The 27018-nt window shown below is 32.6% G+C and overlaps 1 protein-coding gene across 2 annotated transcripts in view; it reads left to right on the top strand.

Moving 5' to 3' along the window:
• Positions 1-27018, top strand: part of LOC129953695 (uncharacterized) — a 248377-nt gene that overhangs the window by 15850 nt on the left and 205509 nt on the right. The window lies entirely within an intron of this gene.

The raw sequence follows: 27018 nt of genomic DNA, 5'->3' as shown, positions 1-27018 counted from the left end.
CTAACAAGTTTGTCAGTGAGTTTTGTATTCTATGATATTTGTATTCTTTTACCATTATAGTGCCATTGCTCAATTGCACCTGATCTTCCTCCACCATTCTTAAAAACAATCACTTTGGATTTACTAAAATTTACCACTAGGTTCCACGTTTTACAATATTTTATTTATCATTAGTTGAAGGAACTGCGGTGTATACGCGAGTAGGACAATGTTGTCAGCGAAAAGAAGAGTCTTAAAGTAAACGCCTGAATACTCGAATTCTGCTGGTAATGTTTGGACGATATCATCAATGAAGAGTACAAACAAGCTCGCACTGAGTGCACAGCCCTGTCTTACTACTGATTCCGTTTGGAACCAATCTAATAAGCATTGGCCATTCAACACTGATGCTTTGGTAGTATTGTATACATTTCCAATACTGCACCGAACTTAAGCGACATTCCTAACTTGTTAAGCTTGTAAAATAGGAAATTGCGATCCACGGTATCGAAAGCATCTTTGAAATCAACGAAGGACGCAAAAAGTTTCTTATTTTTCGGTAGAAACGAGTCAGCAATCGAACGGAGTACAAAAATGTGATCGACGGTGGAGTTTCCCGATCTGAAACCAGCTTGGAACTCACTGAGCAGATTAGTAGAATGTATCCATTAATTTAAACGGCTGAGCAGAATCGAAGTAAATATCAATACGACGAGTTTAAAAACGAGTTTCCTCTGTAGTTTTCTGTAGTTCCACTAAGTTTTCGGACGAGGTTCCAAAACTCAGACGACTTGATACACTTTGCAAGCTGATGTGCTTGAGCTTCCGAATAGTCTTTTTTTCTTTTTTCGGCAGACCTTTTAAAAATTGAGGCTTAGTTGATATCGAATTGTTTTTTTAAAGAAGTGATTTAAACACCATCGACCTTAAAAAACTTAAAATAGCAACCAGGATCAACATTTTGGAATAAGTCGTGTAGAGTTAACCTAAATTACAACTTTTACAAAGCACTTATAAATTATAATGTTCATAAGGAACACAATTTAAAAGAAAACAAGAAAAGTTTTAAAAGATAGTAATGAGACACTAACCTCATAATTTTTAAGAAGATCAATTATTATATTGACATTGACACATGAAAAGTATAAATAATTTATAGCGACTTGTATCGTGTATTATGGTGGATTATATTGTGAAGAAAATATGTAATCGATAAGGAATATTCATTTCAATGCCAAAATAATTGTGTACCAATAAATTTTCAATGCTCATGGCATTATGTTTTACAATTACGCCATGAAATAAGGGTTTAACATCGGAATGAGAAATATTGTTTATTGTTTTGTATTGTTTAAACCTTCTTTTTGGTGTTTTTAACATTAAGTACAAATTCGCATAAAATATCGTGTCGACTAAAAAGTCACGAAAACCGCTTTTGGTCCAATAGTAATAACACTTTTACCAATTTTGTCTAGCAGAAGTTTTTTTGGTAAAGTATTTGGCTCAATAATTTTTTCATACTAAGATGCACGACATTATTTTTGAGACTTTAGACTCAATGTTAAGAAAACCAAAAGGAATACAAACATTTCTCAAATTTCGAGGATGACCCCATTTTTGCCTAAAATATCTGGACATACAAAAAGTTTGAAAACAAAAACAATTTTGTCGCGAAAAAAGCCGTTTTCCCGTAAAAATAAAATGCACGACTGGGTCGCACGAACTTGCTCCTGTATGCTAAGAGTCTGTTTAAAAAAGTACTTATATAAGATTTAAAAATATACCTGAAAAATAAGTTTCTCTTCAAAGTTATAAATGCCATTTGATTTGTCAAAAAAACCGCACGTTCTTTGTATATGAAAACCATAGTACTCTCATGAGCAGAAACTTTGAGGGCGACCAGATACCGAGTAGTTGGCGTGGCGTTAGTATCGAAAGTGGAGAAATTCAGAGGGAGCGAGAAAAAAATATTATTTCCATTCCCATAAGCAGCCAACAGAGTAAAGCCTAGTACATACTTGTGAACCATCTCGTGAACCCATACAAATTTCAGTTTTTGGTTCACCCGTGAACTTGCTCGTGAAGCTGAGTGGAGAACAAAGTGGAGAGTTTTCGTTCACGGGCAATTCACGTGCAAAATGTACGGGAACTGTTGGTGAAGCTTTGACATTTGGTTTGTTCATGTTCACAACGCGTACTCACAAGTGTGTACCAGTGACCAATGTCAAAAGTTCACTTTCTCCACTGGCGAACGTTCACTTCACGAGGAAGTATGTACTAGGCTTAAGGGAGATAATTAATTTTCGACCCAAAAAGTCTACACAATTTCCTTTATTCTATTTGATCTAAAGCCTAGTACATACTTCCTCGTGAAGTGAACGTTCGCCAGTGGAGAAAGTGAACTTTTGACATTGCTCACTGGTACACACTTGTGAGTACACGTTGTGAACATTGTTAAAGCTTCACCAACAGTTCCCGTACATTTTGCACGTGAATTGCCCGTGAACGAAAACTCTCCACTTTGTTCTCCACTCAGCTTCACGAGCAAGTTCACGGGTGAACCAAAAACTGAAATTTGTATGGGTTCACGAGATGGTTCACAAGTATGTACTAGGCTTAACCTTGGATATGTTTTCACATAAAGAGCTTCCATATGAAGGTTGATGAATTTGCACTATGCACTAATTTAGATAAAAGCTAGGAATGTAATTACAATTTTGTTAAAATAATGCGCTCTTTCGGGCTCATGCACAGTTTTAATATTAAAAAAAAAAAAACTGTTTTAAGATTCGAAATTTCGCCCGAAAAATAAGTTTGTCTTCAAAAATTTAAATGTCATTTTATAAACAAAAAACCATTTGATTTTTCAAATTTTTTTTTTGAAAATCGTTAGAGCGGTTTTTTTTTTAAATTAATTTTTTATATATAAAATTTTAAAATTTTGTTCTAAAAATATTTTTGGTACGCAGTTGTTTAGTGATTATTAATATACGCTATACATTTGAATTTCGTAAAAAAATGTTGACCCGTTTTCGAGATATCGAATTTTGAAAAAATAATATTCAATATTTTTTTAAAAATCCAAACAATAAAAAATTTCACTTTTGATAATCAAATATTGTTAATGCAATATAAAAGCTCATTCAGAAAAAAAATTATTGAAATCGGATCATAAGTTGCTGAGAAAATTAAAAAACAAAATAACGGTTCTATGAGCGGTACCTTTCCTGAGCAATACAAAAATATGGTTTTCTTATAAAAAGAAGCCAAGTTAAAAAATAAAATTTTAGAGAAAATTTAAAAAAAAATCTATCGGTTTTCTGTTTTTGACCAAAAAAATTGTATGGGGGCCACTGTTAGTTTTGTTCTTTAAAAAAGAATGAAAAAAACGCCTAACGCGAATCTGCTCAAAACCTTAACTTCCAAGTTTGAACTCAATCGACCCAATGGTTTAGGCTGTAGGAGCATGGACAGACAGACAAAACCGACCGGACGGAATCGCGGGACCCACTTTTTTCGACTTCTCTACCATCGTAATATCATATTTGATTAAAATCTCGAGTTCGAAATTTTGCACGAATGCAAAACTTGCCATATAGTTCCTATATGTCGCAAGTAAAAATTACAATGTTGAAAGTGTAATAAAAACAAAAATTGTCTATGTTTTAAAATTGATATTTGTAATTTTATATTATTTTCATTTCTTAAAACATAAATTGCTTGTGAGTTAAACTTTTTTTCTATTTATTGGCGCTTGATAGACCTTTGAATCTAAATTCATCGTTCTTTAGAAATATTCGTACTTTTGAAAGTCCATCTTTATCCAACCATAGTGAAAGTTAATTTAAAAACTTGATAAATATTTAATTTTACAGGATTTGAAAAAGAAACTTTCTAAAATATTTAGTGATGTATTAAATAAGAACATTTTTGTTTGGATTGAAAAACGAATAAACAAATAATTCTCTTTACTTCAAAAAAAAATATTAGTAATTAAGAAAATTGTTAAAATAAAAATAAATAAATTGGTTGGCGCAACAGTCCGTTGAGATCTAGAGCCTGGTGATATACAACTCTCAACCATTCCTGTGTACGAGTACTGTTGTCTGGGATGGAGGGGACCTACAGTTTTACGCAGGATCCAAACAGCTAATTTGGAAAAGCACTTTTCATGAAAAGAATTACTCTTGGAGAATTTGTCATTTCCTCGTAAGAAGCATTACCCGTGAAAAAAAGTTTAGATGGATGGACAGGGATCGAGTCAAATACTTTTGGCATGACAGTCCAACGCACTAACCATCATGCCATGGGTACTACTGAACATCTGCTTTAGTGTCTGAAAATTTCAATAATTTTATTGTTCGTACAAAATATGTCTTGAGATTACATAAATTTGATTTCAAACTTTTTAATGTGCCGGTTAACTACAAACAAATAAGTGTACTTAGCTCCTTAAGCAAGTGCTTTAAAAAACTAATTTAAAAAATCTATAATAAAAAAATCCGAAAAGTTTGGTTTTCTAATTAATCAAGTTTATCGTATTACAAACCATATCAAGAGAAATGTTTGTATTTTAAAAAGTACAGGTATGATAGTGCTTGATGTAGAAAATGCATTTGATTCTGTTTGGCATGACAGACTTCTTCATAAGATGTTTGTTCTTAAATCTGTGCCCAGCAGACAGAACCGCTAAGGTCGGTTTAAGACAGAATTGAGTTGTTGATACCATTAGATTCAGCGCATCCGAATCTATTTTGCAATTTTTTTTACATTTGTATTATAAAAAAAAGTCAGTTTTGTATATCCTCTTCAAGGCAAAACAACTAAACTCCAACTAAATCGGAAAAAGTCCTTACATGTTATCTAAAGTTGACTTTAGATTTATTCCCAAAAATATATTCAAGGGAGCTTAAGCCTGACAACAATGCACCGCATGTATAAAGAAGAAGTAGCTAGCCCTGTGGGCATGAACAAATATGTTGAAATATTCGAAACAATGAATTTTAAGCTTAAAGCCCCTAAATTAGACATTAGACATGAAAAGAAAAACATATTATTTGAGCAAAAAAAATTACATCTTGTAAAAGCAGAGTTCCGCTACAACCAAAAAAGTATTGATAAGAAAATCGTGAAGCAAAATCAAAGCAAGAGAGCCTTTGCGTTTGACTTATGACAATGTCTGCCAACGTTTTTTCTAAGAAACTCCGTAAGTTTTTACAAAAGGCAACTATGGACTTTCAATCTTACAGTACATGATTAAGAGACTAATTTTTCTGGCTGCTATATGTGGCACGAAGGTATTACGCGTAGGGGTGCAATGAGATTTCTTTTTGCATTTTTAAAGTCCTTAGGTCGTAACCACCAATTGATTGTAAAATAACATTCTACAGCGATCTTGGCTGCTATGTTTCTCTTCTTTCTAAAACAAAATTCATCAATTGAATATATTGATCACAAGTACTTAGAGCCTGGCCATACTCATATGAAATGCGATTCTTGTCAAGTCCTAATTAAAAGGAAAAAGAGAAAGTGAAATGTTGTGAAATGTTGAAATTAGTGTTCCTAGAGATGATATTATTAATTTAAAAATAAAGGTATATGAAATGCAGCAAGCTGAGTTTTTTAATTTTTGTGAAATCTCAAAAACTAATTTATATTGGAAACTATCTAATTTAGAAGTAGACAAAATTGTTTGGAACACCGTGAGGTGGGTTCGATACACCAGTGATTGTAAACAAATATTTTATAAAACGACTTTGAATCCAGAAGAACCATTCAAAATATTATCATTGGCAAAAAGAGCATCTTCTACATTTTCACTAAGCGAGTTTAAAATTATTGAAGATTTACCAAATATATCTGCCGAAAAAAAGAAGGATCTTGTGGAATTAATGCAATATATAAATCCCGAATTTACCGAAGCCTTCGAATAACTTCAAGTGATTTAGAAACCTAAGATGATGAAAATTAAAGTTAATTATCTATATTCACTAATTCCATACTATTACTATTGTGAATTTTACCTTTTTTGTAGTTTTTTGTTTTGCTAATTTTATATTTTTCAATGGTCTTATCTTGATGTTATATTTATTTTTATTATTTAATATTGTGTAAGATATTTTTTAATAAATTGGTGTCCTTTCTAATACAAAACAAGATTGTATCCTTGATTTCGAGTGTGTAAAAAATCGTATCTCAAACTTTTGTGGCCTTATCTCACTCAATGTAGTTATGGAATAACAACTAAAGTCGAGTTATGAGGAGCAAAATGTCTCATTAAATTAGAGAAAAACAACTTAAGTCGACTTTGTCAAACGAAAAATTTAAATAACTTTAAGGAAAAACAGCTTAACTTGACTTAAGATATTTTGTATGAACATTTCTCCCGAGACAAAACAACTAAACTACTCCTTTTGCTTCCCACGCTTTAATTTTCAATGTTTGATGTTTTTTTTAATTTTTGATCAAAAGAATAATTTCATACCTTTGAATACATACTAGTTTTTAATACTGTGAGACGATCCGATAATTTTCTACCTCAATGTGTAATTGCGAACTTTTTCTTAAAACTTCAAACTGCTTTCCTGAAAAATGTTCAAAACAGACTTTAAGGATTCTGCCTCGGGGCCACAGAAATTTCACATGTCCCTAATAAAAATGTTAAAGTACTTTTTGTACTTAAGAATATGTATGGTGTCTGTAAACAATTTTCTATCCGATATATTTACTTGTGTGGCAGGTGTTCCTTAGGGTTTTGGTTTTGGTCCAATTTTTTTTTAGACTTCCGAAACTACAAAGCAGTTCTTTTCGCTGAAAATTGCTGTAAATTTTCTACAGTACCTATTACTTTAATTATATTTAATAATTTGCAATCCATTTTGTTAATAGGAAAATAAAGATTAATATTTCTTAGACTCAGGCGATGTTTTTTACTAGAAAAATAAAAGCCTGTTTTTTCCATGTTCAATGATCTCTATTAACGGTATAGGAATTGAGTGGAAATCTGCTAACTAATACCTAGGAATAATACTAGATTTGTATCTAACTAACCAAGAAAAAAGAATCTGGGGTGCGGCCAACACTGATAACTTCCCATTTCGTCTGCGGATTTATCTTGTTTAAAAGGTTTGTAGGTTTCCGTGATTTGTTAAAAAGTTCTTAGTTGAATCATTCTAAAAACATACAAATTACAAACAATATTGATTTCAAAATGGATTTTGTTAAAGAGGTTTTTAGTCGAAAAATAATTTTTACCAATTTTTGTTGCATTCTATACTATTTTATATTATTGTACTATTTTTTGTAGGTTTTAGTTTTTGTATGAAAAAACTGTCAATTTAATTTAACTTAAAACTTAAAAGAATGTTGAAAACTATATTTTTTATAAGATACAATTATTTTTGAGCCAATATCTCAAAGTTTTGAAAAAATATTTGGTTTTTATTTTTTATACAAAAAACATATATTTGATTTTTCTCCAAATTTAACTAAAGGTTGAAAATAATATTTCTTATAAGATAAATATAATTTAAGGCCAATTTTTCAAATTTTGAAAATATATTTCAGTCGAAATGAAATTTATATCAACTTTGAGTTATTTCTTTTACGTTTTTATTTTTTATAAAAAACACTGTCAACATGATTTTTCCGAAAATTTTAGCATATTTCAAAAAATTTATTCTTCGTAGCACAATATTAATTTGGATATAAAAACATTTTTTCTTCATAAAAATATTCGAGGTGACAATCATTTTTTTTTTCAATTTTTGTATTTATAAAAAATCATTACTTTGATTTTTTCCAAAAATATACTTGTTAAACACCACGTTAAAATATATAATATAACATTTAATTCAAGTCGCTAGCGTTAAGAGTTCGTGAGATATTTTCAGTTAACCATAATGTTCACTTTTTTTTAAATTGCTATGGTTAAAAAACCACCTACGCAATTTTTTGAGATTCCTTTCGGCATCTTGCTGCATTATTATCTGTATAACGAAATTTATTTGAAATCGTTAGCGCTTCTAGTTCTTGAGCTATGGACGACAAAAAAATGACACGAAAGTACGTATTAACGCACGCACAGAAATTTCTCTAAAAATCTTTTTTTATCTTGACTCAAGGGACCTTCAAATGTCGAGAAATTTAAAAAATTTCAAATCGACAAATCGGACCAAAATTACAAAACACAACGTTTTAAAAAAATATATTTAATTTATTTAATTAATTTTAGTGAATTTTACCATTTAAACGATTTCAAATATTCTATAAAACTTTACAAATAAATTGAAGTACCATCAAAATATTTGTTTTCCAAAAGTTGAAACCAAACTAAATTGTAGGATCACAAAGTTCTGACACGCATTTCATGAAATCATGAATTAATATTAAATCTAATCCTCTTTTAAGAACAAACAGCTTATTTCTTTTTTTCATATTCCAATTTCAAAGAATGAATACATCTTGGAAAAAAGTAATGAGATTTATAGAAAGTGGCTCTTTTGTTGCAAACTCTCTTCTCTTCTTGGTAACGACTTCATTATTAAAAAAAATAATTAATTCCATTTAAAGTCGCGATTTTTAAAATCAAGGATTTCTTCGCTATCATTTTCTAAAGAAAAATAGAGTGTATGAACTTTTTTATAACTTTTAATTTCATACAAATTACCACAGTAGAAATCACAACTGTCAAATATTGTTTTTGAAATGGATCCGAATAATAATGCCTAAAATACTCAAAACCACAATTTAACTTTATTTTTGGTGATGATAAACTTTGGTTTATTCGGGCGTGTAATTTATATCATCCTTTATTTTGTATTCAGACAATCAGTGAAAAACTGCACCTTAGGGATAGGTATAAATTAACTACAAGTGAGGTCCCTTTTTTAAAACCTTCTTATTAGTAGATTTTAATCCTTGCAAATCATGCTACAAAATGAAGAAAAATCTATTTAAAACGATGGTCAAAAATAAGAACTTAACCTCTCTACTTTTTAAATAGTTTTGGAAGCTCGAATACCAGTTTTTTGTTTCGACCACAGATTCCAATTAATCTTAATTGCATAAAAGAATTTTGGCATCACTGTCAAACCCAGATCAAAAATTAAGATACTCATCATTACCTTGACTTTATATTTTTGGAAAGCTTTTAATACTTTTTTGGGAGCAAAAAGGGCCAAACAAAAAAAGTATCTAATTTAACGCTTATCTTTGTTTTGTTTTTTTTCTTAAAATGCTCCATCTCCTAACAAACTAATTTTGTTTTGCGTATCTGGGGAATTAGACTTTTAATTGGCAAAGTCATCGGATTCCCAAGCCTTTTCCTCGTCCTTCCGTAAAAGTTGAAAAAAATGTTAAAAAAAAACTATTCCATGTTGAATGTTCTCAATTATCTCAACAACACAATTTAAACTTTGAAAAGTTTGCCCGCAAATGTTTCGCAAAATAACATTTATTTTCTTCATTTTCGTGTGCTTCACTTTTTGTTCCGTTTTTATTTTTGAAAATTTTTGTTGCGAGAAACATTTCCACTTAAAAACTCAGACGGACGGACGTTTTAAACAGAGAACTTGGTGATTTCAACATCATCAGCATCGGGATCGGCTGCAACGCAACTGTTCATTGTGGCGCGCGGTGCGGTGTAGTGTTGTGCTGTGGGGGGGAAAAGCAAACTGGTAATGAGAAAATTTCGACAGATTTAAACTTATAACTCAGAAACACTCATCGTCCTAAACAATTTTCTGGCACTTTGGGAAATGTTCGATGTTTTCTTCATCCTCCCTTCGGATGTTGAAATTTTTCAAAAGAATTGCAATAGTTGAATCAGGCGGGGGTTGAGTTTTGGGAGACGACATTTTCTTTCAGAACACCCTAACGCAATTTGTAAATGAAATTTAATTTCAAAATTCCCAAGAATATTTACAAAAGGCCATTTTCAACACAACACAAACTGCCCTGCCCATGACCCGACCACGCAGGCCCACGCATCCAGCCAACACTAACCACCCTGCAAAGTAACCCCAACCCATGAGTCTAGGATAAGTAATATTGTAAAAGATTTCTGCATACCTTCCATATTGAACTTATTGAAGGGAGAGAGCAGGTCTTTCTCGTTGTGTTCCGATACCTTAAGGTTTTTCGGATTAACGAAACTTGAAATGTGAATCTTAAATTATTGGAGCAGTAGAGTAAGAGGAAGCTGATGTGGGTGGGCGTGGGTGGTGTAAGGTCGGGGGCTGTGAAAAGTTTCTCCTTTAAAACATGGTTTCGATATCTATTGAAAAGTTTTGAAAGGACGAAACATACTATCCGATTGTAAGGGCCAAGGCGAAGGACATACCTATCAGCTAGCCATAATTCAAGGTGGGTCTATCGTCTGAAAGTCTTATTGGGATCTCCGAACACTGATAGTCGCCATCGGTCGGTCGGTCGGTCGGTCGGTCGGTCGGTTGGTCGGTCAAGAGCACGAACTTACGCTTATTTCTTCTTGAACAAATTAGTTTTGAAATGGCAAATAGCCGGAAAAGGATATTTAGTAATGAAAACGGATGAGATGTGTCTGTAATACATTCTGCAGATACATTATGGCCAAGGGATAGCCAGCCGAGTTGTATTCTTTGTGTGGCCTGACCGGGCATGGAGAAATAGAGAATGCATGTGGTTACATTTTTTCTTCAAGGAGAGAGAAAATCATATAAACATACACTGAATCCTTTGCCTTTCGTCCAGGATACAGTAATTAAATTGTATTTTGTGTGTGTACTTTAATATGATCTAAAGTGTTAAGGGTCATCATAAGGGGCAAGGGAAAAAGGTGAAGAAAAGTCGAAATTATGTCTGAGGAGGAGAGGTTAAAAGTTTTCGATGATGATGATGATGATGATAAAGATGATGTGGAGGAGGTTTTTGTATTATATATGTTTTTACAGTACATGAAGCACGTTGTAAGCTTGTTGAAGTATTATTAAATTTTGTTTATGTTTTCGGGGAAGTTCTTGGGCTTGTTTTTGTTTTATTTATTAAAAATATTAATGATATTGGTTCAGACCCACTTAATTGTTCTTTAAAAAACCTTCAACTTAAATTTTATCAAATGCTAGCAACAATATTGTGAACTCGTAAAACAAAATAACTTAATTTGAAATACATTTCGAATTTAAAATAGGCTTTTTTTTTGTAAAATAGATTGAAAATGTAAGCTTTTTGAAAATTCACAGATTTTTATAATGTAATTAATAGTTCCATAAGATAATCCTGAAGCTTATATATCATACTTTGTTCTTTAAATATTCCAGTTGAAAAATAATTTGTCCGTTTTTGAGTAGCATGTGCATTTTCTGTAAGCTTTTTTTTCCATAAATAAATTGTAAAATATTTAACTTTGTTACATTCATTTCATTTTTTGCAAGTTATTGTAACCGGTCCGATTTAAGGGATTGAAATATTTGACATTTCTCTACCTATCAAATATCCTAGAATCTACAATACATTTTTCGTTCTCGATATCTCAAGCACCAATAAAGATATCAACTTCAAATGAATTTGGTTTTACAGGAAAATAAGACGAAAAAAATGTTGAAAGGACTTTCTTGACTTATTAACAAAGACTTAAAAACAAAACTGCAAAAAAATAAATTTTAAACAAAAATTAAAAACCCAAAATAAAATTACTTTGACAAATTGATTGCACCTCAAAAATCTTGAAAAAAATGGAGATATTAGCTTCTAAGTAATTTAATCATATAAAATATATTGCTGCTAATATTTGATAAAATTTAAAATAAAATAAAAGAGGCTGGGATGCGACCCACACTGATAACTTCCCATCCCGCCTGTCGATTTGTCTTGTTTAAAAGTTTGTCTATTTGTACTCGTATCAATTTTTACCAAATTTTCCTACTATTTTTTGTGGATTTTATTTTTTATGAAAAAACGCACTGTTGGATTTTTATATAAAAATTACTGAATATCCAAAACAATATTTTCTGTGAAATAAAAAAGATTGGAGCAAAAATTTTAAATTTTTTAAAAGCTATTTGAGCCGAAAGTAAATTTTTACCAAGTTTTAGTATTGTTTTTTTTTACATTTTTATTTTTTCTAAAAAAATGTCAATTCGATTTTTTTCAAAATTTTACTGAATGTTAACAAAAATGTTTTTTGAAAGATAAAAGCAGTTAAATAAAATATCTACAATTTTTGAAAAGATATTTGATTCGAAAATCAATTTTTACCAACGTTTTGTTTAGGTTTTTATTTTTTTATTTAAACTGTCAATTCGTTTTTTTTTTTTAAATTTGTCCTAATATTGAAGACAATATTTCTTATGAGTAAAAATTAGTAAAAAGCTATTATCTCAAATTTTTGAAAAGATATTTGAGTCGAAAGTTATTTTTTACCAACTTTTGTTAAGTTTTTTTCGGTTCTTAGTTTTTTGTAAAAAAACTGTCAATTCGATTTTTTTTCAAAATTTTACTAAATGTTGACAACAATATTTTTTCAAAGATGAAAGTAAATTAAAGCCAATATCTCAAAGTTTTGAAAAGATATTTGAGTCGAAAATCAATTTTTACCAACTTTTATTAATTTTTTTGTAGGTTTTTATTTTTTGTAAAAAAACTGGTAGTTCGATTTATCTCAACATTTTTTAGAATGTTGAAAACAATATTTCTTAGTTTGAAGCCTAAATCTCAAGTTTTTGAAAAGATATTCAATTTTTACCAACTTTGAGTAATGTTTTTTTTAGATTTTTATTTTTTATAAAAAAAAAACTGTCAATTCGATTTTTATAAAAATTTGATTAGATTTCAAAAACGTTATTCTTCGTTGCACAAAATTCTTTTGGAGACGAAATCATATTTAAGTCGTAACATTTTGGAGGTGACACATTTTTTTTTTCAAGTTTTTTCATTTATAAAAAAACTGTTTAATGGATTTTTTTTCGAAAAATATATTTCTTTAATATCATGTTTCAATATATTATATAAAATTTAATTCGAGTCTCTAACATTTTTGGTTCGTAAGATATTTAGGGTTAACCAAAATGTTTACCTTTTTTCAAACTGCTATGGTAAAAAAAAACCACCCACGCAATTTTCTTGAGAGTCCTTTCTGCATCTTTCTGCCTTACTATCTGTATAACAAAATTTATTTGAAATCGATATCTCTTCTGGTTCTTGAGCTATGGACGACGAAAAAACGTCGCGAACGTACGTACACACGCACGCACAGACATCTTTCTAAAAATCTTTTATTTCGACTCTAGGGACCTTGATGCGTAGAGAAATGTCAAAATTTTCAATTTGACAAATCTGACCCATTACAATAGCTTATTTTATATTAAATTAAAAATATCTGATAAATTATATGCCTAAAAAAAACAATACATTTTATTATGCCGAAAAACAGTAAATCACACATTGTCTTAATTGTCAGAAATTGTCAAACTATGCATTTGTTAGACATTGCAAACATGTTTTGCACAAATCTGACAACTTACACACTAAGCTTAATACACTGTGACTCATTTTAAAATTGCAGCATTCTAACGTGCTCCTTACTTACTTCAAAAGATGAGTTAAAATAAAGTACGGACATGGTCCCTAGCTACGTGTCTCAAGTTTTGCACGCCAAGTTGGTTGATGTCCTTTCCCATCCTATCCCACCTGAGTCGTGGTCTTCCAATGCTGTGCCATCCTTATGGATTAAATTCAAATACCTTCAGGGCTGGAGCGTTGATGTTCATGCTCTACATGGTCCATCAATCTTAGTCGTTGGACTTTAATTCTTCTGACTAGATCTGTGTCGCTGTACAGTCCGTACAGTTCATCGTTGTATCCTTCTCCTCCACTCTAAATCTCGAAGCATAATAAAACGTTTCTATTTTGATTTGAAAAGGTCCAAGCTTCAGTGCGATATATGAGAAAAAAGACAAAGTTATACTTACGATCTCAAAGGTATACCTGTCCATTGAGTTGGTTTGTCAAACACGTCCTCGTACAATGTCATTTCTTGATGGTAGCGCATATACTTGGTCTTGCCCTCGTTGACCACTAAATGCATTTTCTCCGCTTTGATTTTCCAATTATATCAATACATTTTGAAAAAAAAAATATATTTGCCTCCCAAACCAAAGCGAATGTCTTAATGCCCAAACAAGTTTTGAATAAAAGAACGCCCAAATTTTAACTTGTCAGTTTGCTCTAAAGAATTTTAAATTTTAAATACTGGGTCTTATGATATAAAGGTTGTGCCTTGTGACTTTTATTTTGTGGATTACTAAGGAAACGTCACAAAGCCCAAATAAAATTCTATATCACCTAAGCCAAATTTTAATGTCGTAACGTCCAATTTTATAAAATTTGTTTGGTTGAACTTTAAAACGCTTTTAAACAGTGGTCCATCAATGGTCTACTTGGGCTCACTTTGCGATTTTGGGTGGGTGCGAAGTTGGGGTTATGCAAAGTTTAATTACATTAAAAGAATCTGGATTTTTAGGAAATTTTGCATGCATAAAACCCCGCACGTACACCAATTCCTATTGCAGGGACTTATACATTTCTATTTTACAGATATGCTACCTCTGTGAGCAAGCAAACTATTTTGTTTTATTTCAATTTTAAACTTTCTCAAAGTGAAATAAAGCCAAAACTATTTGATACTCTTTTTTGGCGTTCCTAGTTGTTGGGCGATCTGACATTTTTGGTTTAATATTCGCATTTGGGCGATTTAAAACTCAAAACATCTTAGTGCTTACTTACTTACTTACTTACGGTGGCGCTACAGTCCGGTGTGGACCTGGGCCTCAACCAACGTGCGTCTCCAGCCAGCTCAGTCCCTAGCTAGCTGTCTCCAGTTTCGCACGCCAAGTTGGTTGAGGTCCTCTTCCACCTGGGTGCGCCACCTGAGTCGCGGTCTTCCTCTACTGCGCCGTCCCTCGGGATTGGATTCGAAGACCTTCCGGGCTGGAGCGTTGATGTCCATCCCCTCTACATGACCTAGCAATCTAAGTCGTTGGACTTTAATTCTGCTAACCAGGTCAGTGTCGCGTACAGCCCGTACAGTTCGTCGTTATATCTTCTCCTCCATTCTCCATCTATGCATACGGGCCAAAAATCACCGGAAGAATTTTTCTCTCGAAGCATCCTAAGACGCTCTCATCTTTCTTTGACAGGGTCCAGGCCTCAGCGCCATAAATGAGAACCGGGATGATGAATGTCTTATAGATGGTGATTTTACATGCTCGAGAAAGGACTTTACTTCTCAATTGCCTTTAAGTCCAAAGAAGCAGCGATTTGCAAGAGTTATTCTTCGTTTGATTTCAGCGCTGGTGTCGTTGTCTGTATTAATAGCGGTGTCTTGGTAGATAAAGTCCTTAACTACCTCGAAGTTATAGCTGTCCATGGAGATGTTTTGTCCAAGACGTGGTTGTTAATTGTTCTTTTTTGAAGACGGCATACACTTGGTCTTGCCCTCATTGAGCACCTTACCCATGTAATGCTCAAAAACGCTCCACTGATATCACGCTTTGATCTTCCAATTATGTCAATATCATCTGCGTATCCGAGTAATTGGATGGACCTTTGGAAGATTGTGCCTCTAGTGTTGACGGTTGAGTTTTGCACAATTCTTTCCAGAACCATGTTGAAGAAGTTGCATGACAGTGCATTGCCTTGTCTAAAACCTTTTTTGACATCAAATGCACCGGTAAGATCTTTTCCGACCTTGATAGAGCAGCGTGCATTCTCCATCGTCATTCTGCCCAAATGAATAAGTTTGACAGGAATGCCAAAACTAGACATTGCTCTGTAGAGGTATTCCCTATAGATGCTGTCATACGCTGCTTTAAAATCGATAAAGAGATGATGGGTATCGATTTGAAGCTCCTGGATTTTTTTCCAAGATCTGCCGTAGTGTGAATATTTGGTCGATATTGGACTTTCCTGGTCTGAAGCCACACTGATAAGGACCAATCAGGTTGTTGTCTTATACGCAATGTTAAGGAGACTGATGCCTTTGTAGTTGGCGCAGTTTAGAGGGTCTCCTTTCTTATGTATCGGGCACACTATGCTGAGATTCCACTCATCGGGCATGCTTTCTGTTTAGGGCAATATGTCAATAAGTAATTTGAGCGTTATTGTATTTTAAAATTTATTTGGGCAATATGACATATCTTTTGAGCTTTGTGGTATTTTCTTCCAAAACATGTTGGTGTTATTTATTGCGCATTTAGACCGAATTCTTTTTTTTATTAGGAACGTCATAAAACCCTAACAAGTTGTATCAACCAAAGGCTTGGTTATATTGCCCAAATCTTAGAACAACCAAATTTTTTTGGGCTTTATGACATTTTTAATTTTGGCGATATGCTTTTGGGTGAAATGAGTTAACTCCATTTAAAGCATTTCAAAGCATTTTTTCTTGAACTCATTAGGCGTGTTTTTTTTGGCACAGCTATTCGTATCTGTACTGGGAGCTTCCATGTGTTAAAAATTGAACTCGCAGCTGCGAATAAAATCTGGCTGCGAATAAAATATTGACATTTTTTCGAGCATCGATACACTATCTGAGAAAATTTGAATTTCTAAGTCTGGCAACTCAGATAATCACTTTATGTGCGTTATTTTCTTAAATATTATTTTGAATTAATATTGAAACGCACAAATCAAGGAACGAGTAACACATAGTTGCTCTATGGTGTTTAATATTTTTGGGGTGATAAAATTGTCACAAAATGAGTTTGAAAATTTTCACTTTTTTAGTTTTTGCAAAAAGTGCAGTCATATCCTTAGAGTCGAGTCAAATTTGTGAATCTGACAGCTAAAAGAACTGGCCAAATTAGGAAAAAGTGGGAAAATCTCAAATTTTATGATCCATTTGAGACTTGAGATTCAAAAAAATGGATTCCAGAATCAAAATTATGAATCTCCATTTTTATCAAAATTCACACATAGCCACAAACACAGGCACTTTCAAACACACTTCTCTGTTTAGCATTTCTCTAAACATTTGTTATTGTTTTAATTTAAAAAGTTAAGTTTATATGAAGAGATTTCGTAAGCAATTAGAAAACTAGATTGCATCTACTATTTGCCTGGAAAAATCTGAGATTTTTACACAAACAAGTCAAAAGCAATTAGAAAACGACGTAACTTAAATAGTTTTTTAGTTTTTCTGACTATAAAATTAAAAAGAATGATGCAGAAAGCTTAGAAAGAGCAGAACTTTCTTGCAATTTTGTAAATTTTCCACTTTTTGCCAAAAGCAGCTGTTGTAGTTAAGTAAAGTTTAAGTAAAGGTTTCCATGAGTATGGAACCTTATTGTCAATATTAAACTTCCAAAGTTTTCCACATTCAACATATGAATTTCAATTTGGACTTTCGAACCTGGATATAAATATGCCATCTATAAGAACTTCAATCTTATAAACGATGACTGATAAAATCTGCGAACATATACCAATATGTCCGAAACTTATCAAGAAGTTATAATCTCAAGTTTTTGAAAAGATATTTGAGTCTAAATTCAATTTTTACCAACTTTGAGTAATAATTTTTGTTTAGGTATTTATTTTTTAAAAACGAACAGACAACTTTCTTTTATTTCTACTCTAGGTTATTTGAAATTTTGTCAAATCGGACCCGTTAAAATAACTTCCTATGGAAAGTTAATTACCAGCGCGGATGGGCAGTTTGTCAGTTTTTCTTCATTGAATAAGAAGACCAATCTCATATTTCAAAACTCTTAAAGTGTGCTTTCCTTATAAAAAGTACTTACGTATACAAGAAAAAACTTAACTTAACTAAATCCACTATTCAATCTTAAGTGAGTTGGTACCTTCCTAACTCTGCACGAGGTACAATGTTCCCCTCGAGTGCTTTCATTCAAATGAGATGTCTTTTCTTTTTTAATTTTTAAAGAACACATTAATGTGGAATTTCAATGGAGCCAAAACTTTGGTTGGTATTTCTTTTGTTTTTGTTGGTAAGTTGGTACCAATTCCATGAGGCTTAGTATAAAACAAAACTTATCTTAACTCAAAGTAAAACTGATCCCCAAATGTATTCAATTTTATATTCGGAAAGAAACAAATTGCTAAAGTTCCTTTTTTCCAAAACTCTATACAAAAATGTTGAGATGCACAACATACCAACAAATATACATAAGTTAGTTAAAAACAAAACGAAAACAAAAACAAAAAACAAAAAAGAGAAAAGAAAAGGAAGAACAATAATAATAATAATAATAATGGCAACGCACTTAAATTCTCCAAATCACCTGGTCCCGGGAGTAGGAATAATTGCCAAGTCCCCTTCCCGCTCATAAATTTAATTAAATTGCAAAATTTTATTATGCCGATGGGAAAACTCTCCCGACAGGTGGCGTTCTAGAAGGTTTACACTGTACCTTCTCATTTATAGTTATAACTGTACACTAACGTATATATTCAAGAATAAAAGTGTCGTTCTAATTATTTTCCTTTTTACTAACGGAAAATACGGAAAATGACACGAAAAAAGTTTATCCTTGTTGTGTAGAGTTAGTTTAGTCGTTGCTTTGCGTTACGTTGTTGTTTTTGTTGTTTTTTGTTGGAGAACAAAAAGTTTGTCAAATCCTTGCGATCAAACTCCAGTTCAGCTGGGTGGAATGAAACTGCGAGGACACACGACATAACGACACAGGATTTGTGGTTAGATTGAATGTCTGATGGAGGAGGACCGACCCACTGCCACTTCCATCATCCACATGAATTCGGGTCGGGTTGGGTCGGGCTCAGGACTTTAGACTCTAGACTTGAGACAAAAGACTTCGACGCACAATAGTAATTCTGTTCAAGTGATTATTTGGTAAACCGGCCAAAACCAAAAGGGCTGTGTTTTGCAGTAGTTGCGGTGCTGGTGTCACCTGAGGCTATAGGAGCTGAACAGAGTTGGGACGATGACGACGACAAGAACAGAGAGCGACGACGCTTAAGCGACTGTCATTGACATTTTGTTAATGTTATGGCTTCGTCCTTTCTTTTAGAATAAACATCTCCTGCCTCTTCATCCTTGCAAACCACCCAACCACACCCTACACCCTACCACCAGAACAACCCCACAACAATGAACTAGGAACCGACTCCTTTATAAAGTTTTGGTGATGATAGGACGAGCGAGAGTAAGATTCTATTATAACTTAATTAGTTTTGTTTTTGGCTTAGAATAGAGGATGTGAGTATGTTTTTATGGCAAAATGACATCAATTTGGGTAAAAGTTTTTGGACATATTTTTGGTTTAGGTTCTATATACAAGAAGACTCTTTATATACATATCTACTCGTATATGAAGGTTTAAAGACGACAAAGAAATTATAAAAGTTTCTTTTTGTAGTCGTAGTTTAATTTGGTTCATTCTCCCTCTTTCAGCCACCCCTTAAGAGACCACAAGAAAAAAGAAAAGGATTAAATATATTATAGTAAGTAAAAGAAAATACCAAAAGGTTGAAGTTGAGTTTTATTGCTTTGTTAGGTTTTTGAATTTATTTTTTGTTGTAAATGATGACTTTTTTGGGAAGTTAGATTTTGAACCTTTTGTGGAATTTATTTGATGTTTGTGTTTCTACGTACAGTGAGTCAATAAATATGTAGTTGCACTAAATTTAATGTTGATTTATTTTGAATACTTTATATAATTTTTACTTCTAATTTTAATTGGAAATAAAGGGAAAATTACACATTCCTGATGTGCGACTGAAAAAATAATCTCTTTGCTTGAATGAGGTTAAGCTGATATATTTCTGGATCTGAAAGTGTGAATATTACGGCTAAAATTTTTGAGGTGAAAAGGAAGAACTTTAATATATTTTATAATTTTGTCATACCTCACTTATTCACGCTATTATGATCAACCGTTAATGACTGTTTCACTTGGTGAGAAACAAGATTTTCTTTTACGAGAAAAGAAGACCGCCTGAGTCTTAGCAGCATTTATCTTTACTTTCCAGTTACTAAAGAAATCTTCTATTATACATAATGCAGATTGCAAGTTAGTTTTAGAAGTGGAACCAATTAAATCTTAAGAATAAATACTTGTGTCGTCAGTAAAGAGAGCTGTTTCACAATTTTGAAGTCTTGAAAAGACGTAAACAGATTGTAAAGAATTGGACAAAGTACAGATCCTTGTGGGACCCCTGCGACACAAATAAAGCTTTGAGAAAGAAAATTGTTAACGAGCACAAGAAAAAAACAATTTTATAATTTTATTGAGGTATTATTATTTTAATAGCTTATGTAATAGTACTTCATGCCATACCCGTACTTTTTCCTACATTAAAGTAACTTTTTATGTGTTTTGTTATGTGCAACACTACTGTGACATTGTTGCGGTAAATTTTACCACAACAAGTTTCACCTCCCTTGTTGCTAACCACCCTTAACAAATTCTTACTGCGGCCCCAAAATTCTATAAGAGTTTTGTAGAAACAAGTGACCTGCTCTCCTAGCATTTTGGGAAAGCAGATTTAACAGGTCTCACCAAACTGAAAGGATTTCACACCAACGCATTGGTTTAATAAGATCATCAAGGCATGAAGACGATACCCATGCCCAACAATGTGTGCAGGAAAGTCACACCATCTGTAACTTAGTATGGCCGAGAGCCCATCATAAAGTATTAACGATGGAAAATCACCCTAAGAATATTTTAATAACTTTCACTTTAATTATAGGCTTGGCTACCTACCTTCTTCAACACGACATAAGTAGTTTTTCCTCAACCTAGATCTAGCGCGTGTAGATACTCGGTAATGCGAGGAATTCCACACGATTTTCCAGAAATTCTTGGCTGGAATGGGTGAGAAAGTTAAGAGCTGAACTCACTCACAGAGCTACGGTGTGATCGCATCACCTCTTTAAAGAGATCGCGTGCGATGAAAGATACCTGGCTTTAAGCGAAGATTAACGAAATTGTGTGAACCAATTTTTTTTGAAAAAGACGAAATTTTTGTACGATAGTTTTTTAAGTTTTAGTAAATTGAAGATTTTGTTCTGCTGTGAGGAAATTTATTGAGGAAGGACTACGGTAATTGTTGGAGAAAGTCAAACAAAGAAGCTAAGTACCTATAGTGTTTTCCTTTGTTTCTTAGAATATTGCTTTTCTTCTGGTGTCCTTCTGACCTTCGCGTCAAATGTCTGTTTTCCTGGTATAACGGGAAGTGTTTAACCATTTGATTTTTTGTCATTTGTCAAAAATTTTCTTGGAGTGATTTTTCTTGGTTGTGTTTCTTTTTTCGAATTTGTTTAACAATTAATAATTTTCATTCATATTCTTCATACTGTTCATCGCATTGACGACCTACTATAGCGATGACACAACAGGAGGCAATGACCAGCGCAACTATGACATACTACAACGAATACTGATGACACAACAGGAGGCAATGACCAGCGCAACTTCGATTTGTGTTATTGTTTTATTTATTTATTTTAATGCTGACATATTTAAATGTTATTGATTGACATAATTTGTATATATTTTGATTTGTAGGGAAATTATTATTATATGTAATCGATACTTTGTAATAAAAATTGTATTATGTGTAATGAATAGTTAAGTATAAAAGAGACATAATTGTCAACAATAAAAGCATTCGTCAGTAACAACCAATCATACCAAGGTGTTTTTATTTACGAATCTCCACAAGAACAAGTTCAAGTGCTTGGATCTTGATTCCTCCTAATCTTATTGTTTATGTACAGTAAGAAAAGTCAATAATTGTATTGAACAATTTGACTTTACAAAACACATACCTTTTTTTACCGAGATTTGGCCTTTTGTCAATCTCAAAATCCTGGTTTTTAATCCCGGCTTCGGCCAAGGTTTTCCAGGCAATAAAAGATAATTTTAATTTCCCATCTGGAAAATAAACCACTCTCTTATTTCATAACTCTGTTTGAAAACTAATTTTGTAGCTCCTGGTTTTGGTAAACTTCCAGTAAAAAGTTTCCTGGCGCCCACTCTAATCAAAACGACTTGGAGAAATTCATTTCAATTTTATTAATCACCTTGATTAATAAAATATTTACCTCATCGAAACCCCCCCTTAAGATGAGCTACCGTGCTAGCAATACTTTTATTGGTACCTGTGGTGAATTCTTTCACCTGTTTGTCATATCGACTGACGTTTTTCGTAAAGTGTCATAATAACTCTCGCTGCACATCGCCGGTGTGCAATTTCGATTTTGTTTAATTTTAAATAATTTAAAAAAAAGGAATTCAATTCGAGTTCGATCTTCGACAATATTGGACTCAAAAACCAATAATCGGAATTATATTCAGTCCGTGTCGGGCCGATATTACAATGGAAAAATTTGCAACAACATGCATGGAATCCAAATGGCTCTAAATGCAAAATATTATTTAAATCAATGTGTTCAATAAGCTTCTTCCTAATGACTTTTTCAAAACGTTTACCAAGAGAATTCCGCAAACTAATTGGTCTGGTTAGCAGGCAAGTAAGCTATCTTACCAGGTTTTAAAATTTAAAAAGCATTTGCTATTTTCTATTCATTTTGGAAATATCTCAATTTAAGGCAAAAATCAAAAAGTTTTTAAGAATTTAACTCTCAATTAACTGTCGCAGAAAGCTCTGTTCACTTAGCCATTTTTCGAGTTTTTCATTTTCAATGAACATGAATACTTTTCAAAAGATTTGAGGGATGTTTGGTTGCAGCAAAAAATGCAATTAATTATCCTTACGTAAGAGAACTCCCATTTCAAAACTCTTTTGCGGTGACGTAGAGCGACCCGGAAAGTATGCAGCAAAAACTTTAAAAAAAACCATTGGAAAAAGGATATTTTGTACTACTTTGGCATCAACAACGGGAAATAATGTGTGATGTATATTTTTTTGACTACCACGGCAACAACACCACCCCTTTTTCGTCTGTATCTAAGCAATAACACACATAATTTGATAACGTATTACCATAGGTAGCTACGCCATGTTTCAATTACAAATGCAATGTCTTTATGGCTTATAAAGAAATGCAAACAAATTATACATCAATAAACATCGAAAGCAACAAATTATTTTCAAAGATTGAAACTTGATTTGCATTTACTTTTTTCATGTGCCTCAGAACATCTCGAGCAATGGGTTTTTATATTTAAAATTTTCACCTTGACACACTGTTTAAATTTCTGATTTTACCACCTTCCAAAGTCCCATTCTACTTGGGGTTTAAACACAGATATCACATTCTTACAATATACAGATAGATGGTATTTTAATTTTTTAACTGGTTGAACAATAATGTCATCAGAATCATCAATTCTATCATCATCTTCAGAATCGGGAAGACATAGTAATGAATTAAACCGCCGAAACCTTTGATCAAGCAAATTCATGCGATTTTTTATGTTTAAAGACAAGCTAATGTCTTCAACCAGAGTAGGGAAACGAATTCTTTTACTAATGTTTGCTTTTGTTTTGCGCCGCACAAAGAGAATGTCCGATCTGATCAAGAACAAACTCAAAATAAAAGATGTGCTCAAACTCAAGCTCTAAATAAACTGACGAGGTTTTCGAGAGTCTCCGGAAATGTAGGTATAAAATATACCTATCGTCCCACTATGGAGACTTTTCATGTGGCTGTTCGCATACAGTTCGATGTACGACCACTAAAGTTTCCGAAGTGATTTTTATTAAACTTGGTACCTACTAAGATTTTTAAGATGATTCCTTAAATGTTTAAGAAAAATTGTGCGATTTCACACAGTTTTCAACTATATTAAAAGTTTAAACCTACAAATGCATGTATATTAACATTAAAGCATGAGTTTAGCAAAGACCACTTAACTCACTTCATATTTTTAAACATAATAATGTTAATTAATTATCTGAATTTCTATTTAAAACAAAAGCCTAAGTTTATGATAAAAACATTTATATGAATACACATGTTTGAGCTAAGTCTGCCGACGAGTATCCAATTTGTCATATGAAATTCTGAAACAAAATACATACTTAAAATAAAAATAGACTAAGAATTCAATTATAAAAATTTAATTTCAAAAACAGTGCATATTTCCAACGAAGCTCTGTTTTTATGAAAAAACACTATTTTCATTCCCATCGTTTGGAATTTTCAAAGCAGATATAATTTTCTTTCAGTTTGATGGAATTGCTTTAGTTCATGCACAATACTTGCAACTTTGTTTTTTTTTCTCCAGAAACGATGTTAAAATGTTGTCTACCTTTTTGTACACCTGCGAAATACGAAGAAAACAAGAATAACTTCCATTAACTACAGGGATTCCGATGAATTCAAGAATTTTTCTTTTTCGAAAATATGAGAATATGAAGTATAACTTTTTACTTGATTGTTAAAAATATTAATTAGTGTTTAACAATTTCACCGAAGCCTCCTCAATTCAGGGCACGTCACTTGCTTGTAGAACAGCTGGTGTTTTCAACTTTACCCTTACAATTAAACAACAATTTTTTAATTTTTTACAAAGACCAATTTATTTGCTAGAATTGTTTGCATATATTTTTTATGAAACAATTGCATACATCCTTGTAATTCGTGTACATACTTATTTCTACCATGAAGGTACATAATTTACTCAGTTTTTGTTGGGTGTGGATTGACGTTAAAAATAAAAATGTTGAAAAGTAAGTTTATCATCCTTGCAACAGTGACATGTTCACATTAGAGTGGTCGTTAGTGAGAAGTTTTAACCTTCCCGTATTGTGCTAATCTTTTTTGAACCATTTCTTATCTAGGATTTGCATAATGCAAAAATTGCGGCTTGACAATAAGCGCCTTTAAAACAGACATATCACTCTATACAAATACAAGGTACATTTGAGATGGCATTTATAGGCAAAACATAGGTAATCGGGACCATTCCCACATATATGGAAGCAATACTCAATCTTTTACTTCTGGGCCTATATTATGTAAAAGAAAATGCTGCAATTAGGACCTTACGAGAAACCAGACACATCGGACATGCGCAGATTGTACAGAAATACAAAGAGAACAATTCAATCACACACTACATGATACTACGTCCACGACTTCTAAGAACCTTTAACACCGTATTTACAGACATAAACGAATATCGTCAGTATCAATAAACATATACTGACTTTTCAAAAACAAATGCTCGATTACGAGCAGGTTTACTATCTGATACAATCATTCTTGTCAAATCTTTCAGAATTCCAGATTTTAGCAGCGTCTTTCAAGCCGGAGTATTGGCAATGACATTACGCTGAAAAACAGGCCTCAATATTGGCAGTATCACACGCTTATACAACCATGTTAAATGATAGTCAAGCAGCATTAAAATCAAAATAATCAAACCAAAGCTAATAAATTATTGTCGCTGAGATGTTCAGGTTTTTAGCTCATATCATAACATTGGACTCTTCTGGGTACCAGGTTAAAGTGGTAAAGCAGCCCAGTACCAGTGTAGACCCCTTATCTAGTGCATTTAAACAAATCATTAATAACAATATAATCCAAGAAAGCATAATAAGCTTACTCCCGATAAAAAGCTCAAAGAATACAATCATCAGGAAGAACAAGCATTCACAACCCGCTTATTATGCCACTGCCCAGCAAATTAAAAACTAGAAAAAAAATTCTTAGGTAGACACATGTTCAATCATCTTAAAGAACTCAAAGATGTTCAAGAAAATAGCCTATTAGATTTCATCAAAGCCTCTAAATGACTAGAAAAAAAAAAAACAAGTCAAAAATATCATACGCTTAGTCACTAACTTTAAAGGAAGATCAATACTTCAAGGTATTACAATGGATCTAATTGATCAAAGTGTGGCGATAACGTCATCACTATTTTAACATACATTTACGATGGTAGAGAAGACGTAACTGGGTCCTGCTGTTTCTACTGGCTGTCTGTATGTATTTAAAGTCAGCATCTCTGCTGTTTCTTGAGATATGTCTGAAGAAAAATATCCCGAATGTACGATTAAAAACTATGGATTTAGTAGTTCAATATCAAAATTATCAATTTTACATGTCAGACCAACTACAATAACTTCCAAAAGGCTTCTTTAAACTTCTTATCAACCTAATAACCAACAAACAACTCCATTATAGCTTATAATAATACAAATTCCTTAGAAAAGGGACGTCAAAGAGAGTAAAAGTTTAAAGAATCCAAAAATACTGTTACTTCTGTCAGATACTCAATACCCCAAGGATGATGTATGCAATTCCAAATTTATCAATTGTTGTTGTCCTTCCCACTCACCAAGGACATAGATATCGCTCCATTACCTTATAAATCAGCATTTTACTGTTCATGCCAAGAAGCATAATCCCTCAACAGCGTAGCAATTTGTTTAGTTTTCCAATCTCATTTCTCAACATAAAATGAAAAACAAAACAGATTTCCTTAAACAAGAAATAAGTTAAAAAAGATTCATGTTAGCAAGTCAGGAGGAAAAATGAAACATTAAAATACAGAACAAGCTGTTCGTAACACCGCCACCGCCGCCGTTGCAATGTGATGCGATGACGACTTCATCGTCATCCTCCTCGTCGTCAACGTTATCGCTGGTCGACACCTCGATATAAAAAGTAAAAATAAGCAACAGGATGCATCTCACATATACATACAAAACTAAAATGTATATAAAAACAGGACTCACAGTATGCATGAGTCATGATTAATATGAGTGAATCGTTCTAATCCCACATTCATATACAGTTACAGAGTAGTATAGTGTCTGAGTCTGTCGAGTATCTTACAGTTTCAACGTGCAACTATAAAAACTCAGACGATAAGACATCAGAGAGAGAGGGAGGATAAAAAAGGGTAAACACAAACAAAAACACTCTCATTCCCAATTCCCCAATGTATCCTTTTTTATTGTTGAAATGTTGTGTGCATTCCAGTGATCCAGCAAATTTATGCTGACAAACGTATGTCGACCAACGTATGCAACAATGTTGCAAATAGCTGTACAAAAAAATTATAGCTTACTTTCTACACAACAGGATCTCAACTATTCCAA

Source organism: Eupeodes corollae, chromosome 1 (assembly GCF_945859685.1).
Source record: "Eupeodes corollae chromosome 1, idEupCoro1.1, whole genome shotgun sequence".
Classification (NCBI taxonomy): domain Eukaryota; kingdom Metazoa; phylum Arthropoda; class Insecta; order Diptera; family Syrphidae; genus Eupeodes; species Eupeodes corollae.
This window is presented reverse-complemented; position numbering and strand designations above follow the sequence as displayed.